The sequence below is a fragment of the Spermophilus citellus genome, assembly GCF_964194105.1.
Source record: "Spermophilus citellus genome assembly, chromosome: 15".
NCBI lineage: Eukaryota > Metazoa > Chordata > Mammalia > Rodentia > Sciuridae > Spermophilus > Spermophilus citellus.
In genome coordinates this window covers 18,344,775-18,362,614 of record NC_138195.1, presented here as the reverse complement: position 1 = coordinate 18,362,614, position 17,840 = coordinate 18,344,775, and positions in this window count along the sequence as shown.

The following is a 17,840-nucleotide window of genomic DNA, read 5'->3' as shown; positions in this document are numbered from 1 at the left end:
CGGAGGTAAATGCCAACCAAGCCTTCATAGGTAGTGGCCACAGGTTTGAAACGGGGCTTGGGAGAGACAGTAAGGACCCACCCTTGCATTGGTCATCGGAAAAGGGAAATGAACTGTCGCCATTTGCAAGAGATACCACCATGGCAGAGAACTGACGTCACCAGACTGTGGCGGAGGAGATAACTTCATTGAAACCTGCGGCTACAGCATCAGATAAATTTATAGGAGTAAACAGTAACTCAGCAGTCAAACAGAACAAGAAGTAACATGAGCAGCTTCAAAAAGCAAGGAAGAAAAGGAGTACAAACAATGCAGGAAAGCCTAAATATTCAGGAGGACCTAGAGTCATCAGAAAAATGGTCATATAAAGAACTCAAGGAACACCTTAGACAGATGGAATGGAACCTTAAAGAGGATACAAGATAGCAAATTCAAGCAGCAAAAGAACACATTGAGAATGAATTACATAAACAGATAAAAGAAGAAGTTAAGCATCTTTATCAGGAGATAGAGATTATAAAAAATAATCAAACAATAATTCTAGAAATGAAGGAAACGATAAACCAAATTAAAAACTCAATCAAGAGTATCAGTAACAGAGTGGAGCAAGTAGAAGCCAGAATGTCAGATAATGAAGACAAAATATATCATCTTGAAAAGAGTCTAGCTAACTCAGAAAGGCTGGTAAAAAATCACGAGAAAAACATCCAAGAGTTATGGGATAACATAAAAAAACCAAACTTACGCGTCATCGGGATAGAAGAAGGTACAGAGATTCAAACCAAGGGAATGAGTAACCTGCTGAATGAAATAATTACAGAAAACTTTCCAGAAATAAAAAAGGAAACAGATATACAAATTGCAGATGCATACAGGACACCGAACACACAAAATCACAGTAGACCAACGACAAGACACATTGTCATGAAGATATCCAATATACAGAACAAAGAGAAAATATTAAAAGCTACAAGAGAAAGGAGACAGATTACATTCAGGGGTAAACCAATAAGGTTAACAACAGATTTTTCATCATAGACGCTGAAAGCAAGAAGGTCATGGAACAATGTATTTCAAACACTGAAAGACAATGGATGCCAACCAAAAATTCTGTATCCAGCAAAATTAAGCTTCAGGTATGACAAATAAAAATCTTTCATGATAAACAAAAGTTAAAAGAATTTGCAGCCAGAAAACCAGCATTGCAAAGCATTTTGAGCAAAACACTACACGAGGAAGAAATGAAAAACAATAACCAAAACCATCAGTGGGAAGTGCCTCGGTAAAGACAGAGGGCGAGGGGAAAGACAATCATGGAGAAACAAACTAAAATTTTTAAAAAAAGGATAAATAATCAAACATGGCTGGAAGTACAAACCATATATCAATAGTAACTCTGAATGTTAATGGCTTAAACTCTCCAATAAAGCGACAAAGGCTGGTATCATGGATTAAAAAAACAAATCCAACAATATGCTGCCTCCAGGAGACACATCTGATTGGAAAAGACATACACAGGCTGAAGGTGAAAGGATGGGAAAAAATATACCATGCACACAGTCCTCGTAAGCAAGCAGGGGTGGCCATCCTCATATCGAATAAAATCAACTTCAAGACTAAGTTAATCAAAAGGGATAAGGAAGGACATTATATACTGTTAAAAGGAACCATTCACCAACAAGACATAATAATTATCAATATTTATGCACCAAATAATGGTGCTGCGACATTCATAAAACAAATTCTCCTCAAGTTCAAGAATCAAATAGACCACAACACAATAATTATGGGTGACTTTAACACACCTCTCTCACCATTGGACAGATCCTCCAAACAAAAGTTGAATAAAGAAACTATAGAACTCAATACCACAATCAATAACCTAGACTTAACTGACATATATAGAATATATCAACCATCATCAAATGGATATTCTTTTTTCTCAGCATCACATGGATCCTTCTCAAAAATAGACCATATATTATGCCATAGGGCAACCCTCAGTAAATATAAAGGGGTGGAGATAATACCATGCATTTTATCTGATCGTAATGGAATGAAACTGGAAATCAATGATAAAAGAAGGAAGGAAAAATCCTACATCACATGGAAAATGAACAATATGTTACTGAATGATCAATGGGTTACAGAAGACATAAAGGAGAAAATCAAAAAATTCTTAGAGATAAATGAAAATACAGACACAACATATAGGAATCTATGGGACACAATGAAAGCAGTTTTAAGAGGGAAATTCATCGCCTGGTGGTCATTCCTCAAAAAAAGTAAAAAACCAACAAATAAATGAGCTCACACTTCATCTCAAAGCCCTAGAAAAGGAAGAGCAAAACAACAGCAAATGTAGCAGAAGGCAAGAAATAATTAAAATCAGAGCGGAAATCAATGAAATTGAAACAAAAGAAACTATTGAAAAAATTAACAAAACTAAAAGTTGGTTCTTCGAAAAAATAAATAAGATTGACAGACCTTTAGCCATGCTAACGAAGAGAAGAAGAGAGAGAACTCAAATTTACTAACATACGGGATGAAAAAGGCAATATCACAACACATTCTACAGAAATACAGAAGGCAATTAGAAATTATTTTGAAAACCTATATTCCAATAAAATAGAAGATAGTGAAGACATCGATAAACTTCTTAAGTCATATGATTTGCCCAGACTGAGTCAGGAGGATACACACAATTTGAACAGACCAATATCAATGGATGAAATTGAAGAAGCAATCAAAAGACTACCAACCAAGAAAAGCCCAGGACCGGATGGGTATACAGCAGAGTTTTACAAAACCTTTAAAGAAGAATTAATACCAATACTTTTCAAGTTATTTCAGGAAATAGAAAAAGAGGGAGAACTTCCAAATTCATTCTATGAGGCCAACATCACCCTGATTCCGAAACCAGACAAAGACACCTCAAAGAAAGAAAACTACAGACCAATATCTCTAATGTACCTAGATGCAAAAATCCTCAATAAAATTCTGGCAAATCGAATACAAAAGCACATCAAAAAAATTGTGCACCATGATCAAGTAGGATTCATCCCTGGGATGCAAGGATGGTTCAATATACGGAAATCAATAAATGTTATTCACCACATCAACAGACTTAAAGGTAAGAACCATATGATCATCTGGATAGACGCAGAGAAAGCATTCGACAAAGTACAGCATCCCTTTATGTTCAAAACATTAGAAAAACTAGGGATAACAGGAACTTACCTTGACATTGTAAAAGCTATCTATGCCAAGCCTCAGGCTAGCATCATTCTGAATGGACAAAAGTTGAAGGCATTCCCTCTAACATCTGGAACAAGACAGGGATGCCCTCTCTCACCACTTCTATTTAATTTAGTCCTTGAAATACTAGCCAGAGCAATTAGACAGACCAAAGAAATTAAAGGCATAAAAATAGGAAAAGAAGAACTTAAATTACACTATTTGCGGACGACATGATTCTATACCTAGAAGACCCAAAAGGATCTACAAAGAAACTACTAGAACTAATAAATGAATTCAGCAAAGTGGCAGGATATAAAATCAACACGCATAAATCAAAGGCATTTCTGTATATCAGCAACAAAACTTCTGAAACGGAAATGAGGAAAAACACTCCATTCACAATATCCTCAAAAAAAATAAAATACTTGGGAATCAACCTAACAAAAGAGGTGTGTCGCGACCCCCTTGCCCGCAAGGAAGACGCAACACCAGGAATCTTCTTTCAGCCGTTTATTCGGATCCTCGAACTTTCTTCTACTCCATCCCGGAAGCCCCTCCCAGCCTTAATAAAGTATCCCAAGGCCCAATGCAAAGCTGCCACGTGGAGCTTTCTCATAGGGTGTTAAAGAACCATGCGCCAACTCTCCCAAATAAGGAGTTGTTTGTCACAGACCACAACGAGGCCGGCGCCATCTTGTAATGGCGACCACAGTCCGCCGAAGCGGCTCACCACAGTTCCCCCTTTTGTTTTATAAAAACAATACAGGCGAGAGTAGAGGTCCTATCCCACTGTGCAGAAAGGGCTGCATAGTATGGCTCAGCCCCAAGGAGGCGCCTTCCCCAGATCTGAGGCCATATCAGCCGACGCTTTTTCCGTGGGACGGGGCGTGGACGCGTCTAACCCGCATGCAATAGGACATGCTCTCCTTGAGGTCCACTCCAAGGATCACTCAAGTGCAGTGCCTTGCCTCGCATCCTGTATCGTGACGATGGTGGACGAAGGGGGATAGCCGAGGCTGAACTGTGGCTGTTTAGAAATACAACGACAAACAAGTTGGTAACACCCTAAAAGAAAGGCACGGGTCCTAAAGCGATAGAAAAGCACTAGTGTGGAAACCCATCTGTGTGCAATGGCAGTAAAGCCGGCAGAGTGCAAGGGCTTTCCAACACTAAGAGAATAGCAAGAAGAGACATGTCGTTCCCAGTGCAATGTCCGTAAAACTTGGGGTGCAACGACCATGTCAAAGATTTACTGTTTAATTTGCGCAAGCCAAACTTGAGGTGAGTTGCCATTTTCTAAAGCTGCAAGAGCTTGTATGATCATAGCCTTATCATGAGCATTGCGGGCCTTGAGGCGACAGAGAAACCACAAGCAGAGAACCATACCGAAGCAAAACATTGCACCAAAAATGCCTACCCCCACCCACTCTTTAAAAAAGGAAAAGGCAGAAGATATCCAATCGGTGAATTGACCCAAAGTTATGGGATCGACATGGGTACTATTCAAGACAGCTATCTGGGTTAGTTGAGACTGGATCAGGTCTTCCGCTGCCATGGACCAATTTCCGGCCAAGTATTCGCCAATGATACGGGAAGCATTCCTGGAATCATTAAATCTGACAGAGGTTATACATAAATGTGCACGTTGGTCAACACAGCCCAAAAGCACTAGGTCAGCCAATTCTTCTACCTGAGCTTGGAGTAAATCTATTCTTTGGTTGGCAGCTAAAATCCCTGACAAAATATGTTGATTAATTGCATTTTGGGATTCAAGTATGGTGGAAGTTTGTTGAACAACTTGATTAACAGTGGCAGCAGTCTGCACTTGATTGGCCATGGCCACTCCGGCCGTGACCGCTGCAGCAGCAGATACCGTGATCACTGCAGCAGCCGTGATTCCAAAATCCCTGCGGACTCTAAGTAGCTCAACAATGGGGAATTTGTCAGGGTCCGCAGTGACTGGGATTGGGACAAAAGTTGGAATTTTCATAACCACTGCCACAGTCGAGGAACCATCCCAACATTCAGCTAAGAGACAGGTAACATTAGAACAATCCAGCATCTCTGACGAGGTGTCATTAGCCAAAAGGAGTAAAAACGGGGATTGAACACAAACCGCTGCAGGGGGCAATGTGGCATTATCTAACAGAGAGTTGAACGAAACAGATGTGAGTCTATTACCTCGCTCACTCTCGTAAACAGTGCCAGAAACATTAGCCAGCCAACTTTTGGCCCCCAGCAATCGAGCCAATGCAGAAATATCAGCTGAAGCCCCCTTGTTGTTGGAAATCAGCCATTGAAACCAGGACCAACCCGCTCCTGTAGAGGAGGTGGCACTGTTGTTAAAGTTGTAAACATGCCTCTTAAGAGAGGGGGAAAAGGAGAAACCTTTAGCAACTTGACGTTTCTCCCAAGAATGATCCTGACAAGGCGTGAATGTTGGGGGGAAACCGAGATTAGGGGTACAGTAAGGAGAGGCCTTAAAATGAGTGGCATTATAAAGATTATTAGAAGAAGGAGGCACTGGGATTAGTACCTCAGAGATAATAGCCAAGGTAGTTATGTTTAAAGCAGAGCTACTTGCAGGGGTTCCTGAGCCAGATTGTTCCCCCGAGACTACTTGGCTCAATACAGCACTGAGAATGCTCCCTGAGACCTGACTGGACCGCAATGGATCCTCCCAGTTAGTCAAATTCTTGGTCTTAAGACTGATACAATGAGCGTTCCCAAGGCTAAAACAAAAAACTCCTGTGAGATTAACTTGAGACTGATTGAAAATGCTTTCCACGTCCCCTCTAGGAGAGGCACAGGGAGCAGACATCTCACATGAGGTAGAAAAAAGAGTGGGAAGGACACTAGAATTACCATGAACCGGCATCGGCATTGGCCAAGCCCGTGCCACTGCCCACCACTGCATTGGTGTCGTCTGCGTCATCGGCATCAGCACCAGAGCCAGAGCACTCAGCAGAATGAAGATCCTCATCGCGGGATTGCCGTGGTAATTCTTGTTGCTGAGTAGCTGGCGCCAAGACTCTTCTTGTCAGGCGTTCAGGGACCCACAATGGTTCCGTGCGATCCTGAGGAAAAACACATACAGATCCTCGTGCCCATGTCAGCACGGGGTCAGGGCCGTTCCATTGGCCTGTAAGAACATCTTTCCACTTAACATAGCCAATCACAGAGGGCTGAGGGGACACATGTCTATCGGCCGCAGAGCGACCATGAATATCCAAATTCAAAAAATTGATGGTAAAGAGAGCTAAGGACAGGCGTTCTTTAGGAGTATGTTCAGCTCCTATTCCCCCTTTTTGTTTTTGTAAAGTTTCCTTTAAGGTGCGATGAGCACGTTCAACAATGCCTTGCCCTTGAGGATTGTAAGGCAAACCATGAGTAAGTTGTACTCCCATAGTAGAACAAAAGGACGTAAATTGTCTGCCAGTATAAGCAGGTCCATTATCAGTCTTAAGGGACGTGGGCGCACCCCACGCCGCCCAGGCCTCCAGGCAATGAGTAATGACATTACGTGCCTTTTCTCCTGATAAAGCAGAAGCATGAATAATTCCGGAGAACGTGTCAACAGAAACATGGACATACTTGAGGTTACCAAAGTCAGGTATGTGTGTCACATCCATTTGCCAGACAACCAATGGTTTCAATCCCCGTGGGTTCACTCCATAAGTAGGGGGATGAAGAAACGTGACACAATGGGGACAGTGTAATACTATCTGCCGAGCATCTGCTCTCGAAATGGAAAAACGCCTGCGCAGTGTTAAAGCGTTAACATGGAAATTTTGGTGAAATAATTTAGCCTCCTCTAAGGAGGAAGCCAAACAGATCAACTGACCTCTAGTGGCTAAGTCTGCACAGGCATTACCCTGCGATAACGGACCAGGGAGAGAGGTATGAGCCCGGATGTGCAGTGGATAAAAAGGAGCAGTGCGGCTACAGATAAGCTGTTGAAGCTGATTAAAGTAAGCAGATACATTACGGGCATCACTAATAGCTCCCACAACCTCCAAGATTTTTAGTGCTTGTACTACATAGATGGAATCCGAAATGAGATTAAAGGGAAAAGAACACTGCTTAAAAACCTCAATAACAATTTGCAGTTCTACCCACTGTGGATTTCCAGGAGCAAATTGATGCTGAACAGGGGGAGAATCATTAATTACATAAGCTCCCATTCCAGACTTGGAACCATCAGTAAAAATGTTAACAGCCCCCGGAATCGGACTGGATGAAGTTACTTTAGGGAAAATGATAGGATGTTCTTTAACAAAATGGAGTAACGGATGAGAAGGGTAATGATTATCAATATCCCCTTGAAATGAGCAACATAAAATAGCCCAGTTATCTAGAGTAGCACACAAAACACTAAGTTGAGCTTTAGTATAGGGTATAATAAGAGAAGAAGGTGATTGTCCGAAAAATTGAATGCTTTGTTGAATCCCTTTAAGTGCTAATGCTGCAACAGCATCAGGATAATATTCTAAGGATTTTCCTGGGGATACATGTGGGTGAATCCATAGCAAAGGTCCATCTTGCCACAGTACTCCAGTAGGTTGCCGCATAGTGGCAAGCACACATAGCTGGAAAGGTTTATCACTCTGGAGCCTGCATAAAGTTGCATGTTGTATAGCTTCTTCTACTGTCATAAGGGCCGCTCTAGCCTCTTTGGTGAGGCTACGAGGGGAGGTAAGATCTGGATCACCCCTAAGGGTAGCGTACAAAGGCTGTAGCATAACATTAGAAATATGTAAATATCCTCGTATCCAATTAATATCTCCCAGCAGTTTCTGAAAATCATTAAGAGTTTGGAGATCCTGAGTTCGTATGGTGATTTTTTTGTGGTCGTAATTTGTCACACCCAATTGTTGCTCCCAAATATTTAATAGAGTCCCCTGTTTGAACCTTTTCAGGTGCGATGTGCAGTCCAAATTGAGCTAACAACTTCACTAGGTCTTCATAGGCCTCATGAACTGTCTGCTCTGATTTAGCAGCCAACAATACATCATCCATATAATGAATGATCTTGATGGAGGAATACTTGTGCCTGAGAGGTGCGAGTGTCTTCCCCACATACATCTGACACATCGTGGGACTATTAGCCATTCCCTGCGGCAACACTACCCACTCGTACCTTTGATCTGGCTCCTCGTGGTTACACGAGGGAAGGGTGAAGGCAAAACGCTGCGAGTCTTTAGGATGCAAAGGAATAGAAAAGAAACAGTCTTTAATGTCAATAACAATAATGTGCCAGCCTTGAGGAACAGAGGAGAGCAGAGGCAGCCCTCTTTGAATGGGCCCCATAAGTTGCATTTGAGCATTAACTGCTCGTAGATCATGCAGCAGGCGCCACTTCCCTGATTTTTTCTTAATGACAAATATGGGAGTATTCCATGGAGAAGTAGAGGGTTGGATATGACCCAAGTCAAGTTGCTCTTTAACTAGAGCATGGGCTGCTGCCAATTTAACCGAGGGAAGAGGCCACTGAGGCACCCAAACAGGCTCCTCGGTAAGCCATGTTATGGATATTTGAGCCTCAGCGGCCCCTAGGAAAAACCCAGACCAAATCTGTCAAGCTTTTGATGACCTTGTACAGGATGCTTACGTCCCTGTAAATGTCTTCCTAGTCCTAGACCTGGCCTATACCCCATATTTTGCATAATCTGTTGGGACACTGGGGAATAGTCATTACTAAGAGTGAACCCCATGTCTTTCATCAGGTCACGGCCCCATAAAGAGATAGGTAAATCAAGCACATAAGGCTGAAAAGTACCATTATGTCCTTCCGGGTCTTTCCAGAATAGATGCCTGCAGCTGATCTGAGGAGCTTGGGCATATCCAAGTCCTCTCAGAGACTGATCAGAAGTCTGCACTGGCCATCCCTTAGACCAGTCCTTAAGGGCAATAATGCTACGGTCTGCCCCTGTATCAAGCAAGCCCACAATAGATTTACCCTCTATACTTAATTCCAAAGTAGGGCGATTGCTCATATCTAGTGACAAATAAGCACAATTCCCTCCGGTGGTACCAATCTCATTCCCTGTCCGTGACCTTAAGTCTGCAGGGAAATGATCATGTAAACTAGGCAAAATTAGTAATTGAGCAATCCGATCCCCTGGGGAGATGGACACAATGCCCCTTGGAGCTTCCACCATAACCTTTACTATCCCAACAGTATCAGGACTTATGACTCCGGGGAAAACATGAAGACCTTGTAAAATAGAGGATGCACGTCCAATTAGCAAACCTACAGTGCCAGGTGGTAGAGGCCCTTTGAACTCAGTTTCCACCAATTGAACTCCCATCTTAGGTGTTAACACGAGTCTGGAGGTGGAACAGAGGTCCAATCCCGCGGCACCTGTAGTGGCTCTCCGCGTTTCATGGGATGGCGTAGAGATGGCCATGTCTCGGGTTCGGGTGTGCCATTCTCCACTGCCCCATATATTTGCGGGCCCTGGGGTCGAGGGCCCCGTTGGCCGTTTTTTGGCCCAGCTGAAATAGGCTGTCCATGGATGTCCCTCACTGATCTACACTCTCTTGCCCAATGCCTCCCCCTTTTGCATTTTGGACACAATCCCGGTGGACGAAGGCCATTGGAAGGGCCACCGTGAGGAGGTCCAGTAAAATTGTTTTTGTTGGAAGTGTCTTTTTTGGGACATTCACGTCTAAAATGACCGGGTTGACCACAATGGAAGCATGTTCCAGCGGCAGGACCGCCCCCTTTTGTAATCCGAAGGACAGCAGCTGCAAGACCTGCATTAGTTAAAGGTCCTCCAATCTCTCTACACACCTTCATCCATGCTTCTATGCCTTTGTTCTTATAAGGAGCGATTGCTGCTTTACATTCCTTGGTGCATTGCTCAAAGACCAATTGCTTAACAAGGGGCATGGCTCTATCAGGATCCCCAAAAATCTTTCCAGCGGCATCCACCATCCTGGCTACAAAGTCTGAAAAGGGTTCTGTAGGGCCTTGTATAATCTTAGTCAAATTACCAGATACCTCTCCTCTGTTTGGAAGTGACTTCCATGCCCGAATGCAAATGTTATTAATTTGATCATATACCTCAAGAGGGAATCCTGTCTGTTGATTAGCAAATCTACCTTGCCCCAAAAGCATGTCCTTATCCCAATGAGGATGTCCTGCCGCATGGTTTTGGGCGGCTTGCTCTATAGCGCCCTCTAGCACAAATGCTCTCCAGTCCAAATATTTACCTGGAGAAACACAAGCCCGAACAAGGCTAGCCCAATCAGAGGGAGTCATACAGTATCTAGACAGACTCTCCACCTGAGTTAGTGTGAAGGCGGCATCCACCCCATAAGTGCGCACAGACTCCGCCAGGGTCTTTACAATTTTGAAATCTAAAGGCTCCTGAAATCTTCCCCTATTTTCATCCTGAAAAACTGGATAAGCAAGACCCATTTCAGCGTTAACAGCCTTCCATGTTTGAGCATGGAAAGCTCTCCCCGAAACACCCCCACCATACGGTGGTGGATCCGGAGGATCACATTTCTTGAGCCCCTGTCTATCTTTGTTTCCTTCTCCTACAGCTAAACTCCCTAGCTGGCGAGACAGCCTCCCAAGCTCCTCCTCCTCATCCTCCTCTTCCTCTGACCCACTTTCACATGGGGGCGTGCGCAGCGCACTGAGATCTGGATACAAGCGTTTCTTCCCCTGCTTCTCGCTCCGCACACTTCCATCCTCCCGAGATACCTCACCTTTTGCCGGAGACAATCGTCTCCTCCCCTGTTTCACGCTCCGCACGCTCCCGTCCCCCTGAGATACCTCACTTCCTGCCGTCTCTGATCTCTCCTCATGTAATTGTTCTAGAACTTCCTGTCCTTTAGTAAGTGCGTCATGACATCTGTCATCTGTGAGACAACTACGGACTATTTTCCAAAGGGGTATCACCCCACCCTCTAATATGCCCTGCTCAGAAGCAAAATCGATATCTTTGCCTAATTTATCCCAACTAGGTATAGTAAGACTGCCCGAAAATGCAAACCACGGTGCAGCAATATCCACCTTCTGTAAAAATCTCTGTAAAGTGCTATGTCTCACTTTCAGGCCCTTGGAGCGTAACAGGCCGTCTAGGGCCAGAAGAAGTGGACTTAAAGATGTGACACCCATGACACAACAACAAAACAGACACAGAAAACAAAAATGAAAGCACACAGAAAACAACAATGAAAGTACACAGTGCAGCTGCAATAAAATATGAGGCTCTCTCTTTCTTTGTAGAGGAGCTGATTCCGCTTTGGTTGCGGGTCCCGCTCACCGGGACTATGGGGTCCCGCTCTCCGGGACGATGGGGTCCCGCTCTCCGGGACGATGGGGTCCCGCTCTCCGGGACGATGGGGTCCCACTCACCGGGACGATCTGGTGCACCACCCCTGACGACTGAGAGTCCTGGTTTTCCCGGGTTTCGGCACCACTTGTCGCGACCCCCTTGCCCGCAAGGAAGACGCAACACCAGGAATCTTCTTTCAGCCGTTTATTCGGATCCTCAAACTTTCTTCTACTCCATCCCGGAAGCCCCTCCCAGCCTTAATAAAGTATCCCAAGGCCCAATGCAAAGCTGCCACGTGGAGCTTTCTCATAGGGTGTTAAAGAACCATGCGCCAACTCTCCCAAATAAGGAGTTGTTTGTCACAGACCACAACGAGGCCGGCGCCATCTTGTAATGGCGACCACAGTCCACCGAAGCGGCTCACCACAGAGGTGGAAGATTTATACAATGAAAACTACAGAACCCTAAAGAGAGAAGTAGAAGAAGATCTTAGAAGATGGAAAAATATACCCTGTTCATGGATAGGCAGAACTAACATCATCAAAATGGCGATATTACCAAAAGTTCTCTATAGATTTAATGCAATGCCAATCAAAATCCCAATGGCATTTCTTGTAGAAATTGATAAAGCAATCATGAAATTCATATGGAAAAATAAAAGACCCAGAATAGCAAAAGCAGCTCTAAGCAGGAAATGTGAATCAGGCGGGCATAACGATACCAGATTTCAAACTATACTACAGAGCAATAGTAACAAAAATAGCATGGTACTGGTACCAAAACAGGTGGGTGGACTAATGGTACAGAATAGAGGACACAGAGACTAATCCACAAAGTTACAACTATCTTATATTTGATAAAGGGGCTAAAAGCATGCAATGGAGGAAGGATAGCATCTTCAACAAATGGTGTTGGGAAAACTAGAAATCCATATGCAACAAAATGAAACTGAATCCCTTTCTCTCGCCATGCACAAAAGTTAACTCAAAATGGATCAAGGAGATTGATATCAAATCAGAGACTCTACGTCTGATAGAAGAAAAAGTTGGCTCCGATCTATATATTGTGGGGTCGGGCTCCAAATTCCTTAATAGGACACCCATAGCACAAGAGTTCATAACAAGAATCAACAAATGTTAGTTACTTAAACTAAAATGTTTTTTTCTCGGCAAGAGAACCAATAAGAGAGGTAAATAGGGAGCCTACATCCTGGGAACAAATTTTTACTCCTCACACTTCAGATAGAGCCCAAATATCCAGAGTATACAAAGAACTCAAAAAATTAGACAATAAGAGGGCTGGGGATATGGCTCAAGCGGTAGCGTGCTCGCCTGACATGCGTGCGGCCCGGGTTTGATCCTCAGCACCACATACCAACAAAGATGTTGTGTCCGCCGAGAATTAAAAAATAAATATTAAAAATTCTCTCTCACACTCTCTCTCCTCTCTCACTCTCTCTTTAAAAAAAAATTAGACAATAAGATAACAAATAACCCAATCAACAAATGGGCCAAGGACCTGAACAGACACTTCTCAGAGGAGGATATACAATCAATCAACAAGTACATGAAAAAATGCTCACCATCTCTAGCAGTCAGAGAAATGCAAATCAAAACCACCCTAAGATACCATCTCACTCCAGTAAGATTGGCAGCCACTATGAAGTCAAACAACAAGTGCTGGCGAGGATGTGGAGAAAAGGGTACTCTTGTACATTGCTGGTGGGACTGCAAATTGGTGCGGCCAATTTGGAAAGCAGTTTGGAGATTCCTTGGAAAGCTGGGAATGGAACCACCATTTGACCCTGCTATTGCCCTTCTCGGACTATTCCCTGAAGACCTTAAAAGAGCATGCTACAGGGATATTGCCACATCGATGTTCATAGCAGCACAATTCACAATAGCTAGACTGTGGAACCAACCCAGATGCCCTTCAATAGATGAATGGATAAAAAAAATGTGGCATTTATACACCATGGAATATTACGCAGCACTAAAAAATGACAAAATCATGGAATTTGCAGGGAAATGGATGGCACTAGAGCAGATTATGCTTAGTGAAGCTAGCCAATCCCTCAAAAACAAATACCAAATGTCTTCTTTGATATAATGAGAGCAACTATGAACAGAGTAGGGAGGAAGAGCAGGAAGAAAAGATTAACTTTAAACAGAGACATGAGATGGGAGGGAAAGAGAGAGAAAAGGGAAATTGCATGGAAATGAAGGGAGACCCTCATTGCTATACAAAATTACATATAAGAGGTTGTGAGGGGAATGGGAAAATAAACAAGGAGATAAATGAATTACAGTAGATGGGGTAGAGAGAAAAGATGTGAGGGAAGGGGAGGGGGGATAGTAGGGGATAGGAAAGGTAGCAGAATACAACAATTACTAATAGGGCATTATGTAAAATTGTGGATGTGTAACCGACGTGATTCTGCAATCTGCATTTGGGGTAAAATTGGGAGTTCATAACCCACTTCAATCTAATGTATGAAATATGATATGTCAAGAGCTTTGTAATGTTGTGAACAACCAATAAAAAAATAAATAAATAAAATAAAAATAAATTTAAAAAAAGAAAAAAAGAGTGTAGACTTTTCATTAGAAAACTATGAATAAAGAGCTATTTGATAATAGTTTAAGATATAACAAAATCAATGCAAACCATAAATTTTGTGTTTATTTCTGAGCAGTTTTTGAAAAGGGGGAAGGCCAATAAATGATGAAGTAATAGAAATGACAATTCTAAGATATTATTGCTCAACAGTGAAGAAAGTAGTACTTGGAATAATCCATACCAAAAAAAAAAAATGTAAAATGGAAAGAATGAAGATCACTGATCCAGAGGTTATGTTTAAAAAGAAGGAGTGTAGAAGAAATGAAGTAGGAAGGAAAACAAATTACCTAGATGATTTTGGAATTAATAATGAAAAAACTTGAAAGAATACACTTGAATTCACATCAAAGATTTCAATATTACTGATCCAGTGATTATTGGATGCAGGAGGGAGTGCTGGAATTGGAGTAGGCCATTTCTCCTCTACTCATTTCTCCTCTACTCATTTCTCCTCTCCATAACACTCAAGTAACAACAAAGCAAATTGTACTGATGTTAATTATTCATATGAGATAGATTTCATATAAAAGCATTGGCTATTTTTTAAAAGACAGCTTATTTGCTCCCTTGTTTGTCTCTTTGTTTTGTTTTGTTTTTTCCTTCTGATGATGTTGCTGGTGATGAATTCTATGGTCTAGGTCATGCCAGCAATGCACTCTATCACCAAGCTACATCCTCAGCCCTCCATAACTAATTTCTTAAAACAATAGTCATTTCATGTAGATACTTTAAAAACTAACAAGATACACCTCAGTAATGTTGGAAATAAAACACATCGTGGAGATTTTTACTTGAATACCAAAACTGTTATTTTTAGTGTCAATTACACTGATTTTGAAATATAAATAATCGTGATATCTCTTAATTTAGTGCCATGCTTACTTTTTCATTTTTGATTGCCATATGACAACATTTTAAGCATTCTATACATTATTTCTTAGGTGATGCTCCTATATCTTCTCACATGAGTGGATCAAGAAATTTGAACATGGCTAAACCAGAGGATAAAAGAAATGAAGGCTAGCAGTATCCTACATGGATATGAAAAAATAGAATACTTTTATAAAACATTATTTTCAAAGTATATATCTAAGCTGAACATTTCAGAAAACTTGCTTTCATGAAAAATGAATTATACATTCCATTGAACTGTTATCACAACTTCGTACTTGCAGAACAATGTGAGCAATACGATACATGTAATAAAATGGTGTAGGTGATTCTGATGTGTTCCATTGAAGATCATTGTTGTTAATTCTATCTTCAGCCTTCATATTTATCCTCTGTGGGTATGATTTGCTCCTCTAATTAGCGATCACTTTTCTCTCCATCAATCAGCATGTTTACATTGGTATATGCACATTTTCCTATTTTATTTATGGTCATCGGAAACACAACCTCCCTTTTGGAATATTAACTTTATGCTTTAGTAAATCCATATTCCTCATTTTTCTTCAATATATTTCTGTCACATTGCTGTCCTAACCAGGAAAAAAAATCACAAAGTTAAAATAATCAAAGCTAAGCATGAGGATTCAGCTTCACACGCACTTCTTCATAATTGTATGGTTGGTGTTATCATTAACATAGAAATGATTATATGTCTCTTTGCTTTTCAGTAGTTCATGAAAAATATCCTCACTTGGAGGTACAAAAACATATATGTATCTTGAATTATGAACTACTATTATGTGATATATATAATATTTATTTAATATCCTGTTTCTAAACCCATCCAGCCTACCTTTGAAATGACAGATTATGTTCTAAATAAAGCCATAGGGATGACAGATGTTAGGATATTCAAATAAGGCAAATTTTACAATACAAATGTTTTTTGAAAGAAATATATAAAAACATTGACATACAAGCAGTCTTCCCATTTCTAATCTTTTCTACTCCAAATTTGATGGGAGGTTTGGTATAAATGAAGTAAATGTCAATGTTGGTATCCTTTTTTTTAAGGTATTTACAAACATAAAAAAATGATTTTTAAAATATAACCTTTTTTCAGGAGTTTCTATTTTTAAAGTTACCTCATTGGAATCCCTATACATATTAGGAATCCACAGATACAGATCATATGATACAAATGTTTTTCTGATTTTAAAAAATGCTTATTGGAGAGCTGTGCAGTGGTGCTTGCCTGTCATCCAAGCTTCTCAGGAAACAGAGGCAGAAGTTTAGCTTGAGCCCAGGTGGGTGAAGACTCATTTGGGAAAGAGAGAAAACCCAATTCTAAAACTCTCAGTATTAATTCTACTATAGCAGTGTATGTGATTAATTACACCAAACAGAATTCTACTTTATGTGGCAGTTAATTCAGTGTTCTTAATCACTCATGTGATCAAATCTGTAGGAAGAATTCCAAAATATAAAATATACATTCCCCCCTTACCTATAGATTTAATATTATGCTTGATAGAAGCAAATCAATTTTATCCTAGGGTAGTGACTAGGAGCTGTAAGACTAAAGTTATTTACCTGAATCATTGAATTGTTTTTTTTTTATTTAATGTTTTTGTTTATTTGTTCTTTTTCTTTTGGGGGGAGGGGGTTGAAACCAGAGCCTTTTGCATGTTAACCATATGTTCTACCACTAAGCCTCTTATTCATTGTTGAGCATTGTAGATCCAAGAATCAGGATATTGTTAACAAAACACCTAAATGTATGAATTGGAGTGAACATATTTTATATACAAATAGATACATAAAAAATTGTGCTCTATATGTGTAATAAGAATTGCAATGCATTCCTCTGTTATGAAGTTAAAAAATAAAATCTAAAATAAATGAGTGCCCTCAACCTAGAAGGATGTGAAAGAGAAAACCAACTAAGTAAACATAAAGAACTTACACTGTCTATGTAGATCATCTGACATCTTATTTGATACCTTTTGTAGTTATAAGCAGCGTCGTTTTCCAGGGACACGGATTTGTACAATTATTCATTTAATAAAAATGCATTTTACATTGTGCACAGAAAATACCCTAAATATTTCTGGAATAATTAGGCCTACAGAGTCTTATTTTGCACTGTTGCCTTCTATGTATCCATCTCCTTCAGCTTATCTATGTGTCTCTCATATTCATCCTACCCACAGCATTGAGACTGCAATTGTGACCCAGAACCACTCTTTAAAACATTAATATCCAAGCATTTTAAATATACTTTTAAGGTTTTCACAATATGACTTAATCCTCACCAATACCTGTATGTTTGGACAAGCACAGACCCCAAGTAATACAGCCTGCTATGCTCTCACCCTTTCCTGCATGCTGGCTGGCTACCTTCACCCCTTAAGTCTCAGCTCACGCATTACCACTAGAGAAATCATCCCTGACACTTTTTAGTCACACTAGCACATCAGAACTTAGTAAGTACTTATGTGAATCAAATAAACAGAAACTGTTTACACAAAGCTGATTTAAAAAAAATTTTCCCTTTCAATCCAAGAGTATAAGGGAATGACACATAAAGAAATAATTTACTTTTCAAGTGGTAAAGATATAGTATCAAAATTGATAAAGTTCTAAGGTAGCCCCAAAGAATAAAACACCTGTTTATCTTGGGAAAAGAACAATACCCATAATCACACTTCACATAGCAGACTGAGTCTAAGATATAGCAAAGGAGTTTGCCAGAAGTGTGGACAAAACCATTTCAGATGTAAAGAACGGGGTGTT